Genomic DNA, 284 nt, shown 5'->3' on the forward strand with positions numbered 1-284 from the left:
GAGAGAGAGAGAGACTGAGTATCCCAAGGTGTAGGTTTGACTGTAGCAGAGCCCAGGGTTGAGGTCGATGCCCAGGCCCAACATAACAAATACAGTGGGGAGGTGTGTGTGTGTGTGTGTGTGTGTGTGTGTGTGTGTGTGTGTGTGTGTGTGTGTGTGTGTGTGTGTGTGTGTGCGAGAGAGAGAGAGAGAGAGAGAGAGAGAAATGCAGCTCCAGTTTCCCTCAGTACCAAAATAAGACACGTCTTTCACAGTAGCACAATGACTGCCAATGAGTTCTCTCT

This window comes from Argentina silus (assembly GCF_951799395.1).
Source record: "Argentina silus genome assembly, chromosome: 7".
Taxonomy (NCBI): domain Eukaryota; kingdom Metazoa; phylum Chordata; class Actinopteri; order Argentiniformes; family Argentinidae; genus Argentina; species Argentina silus.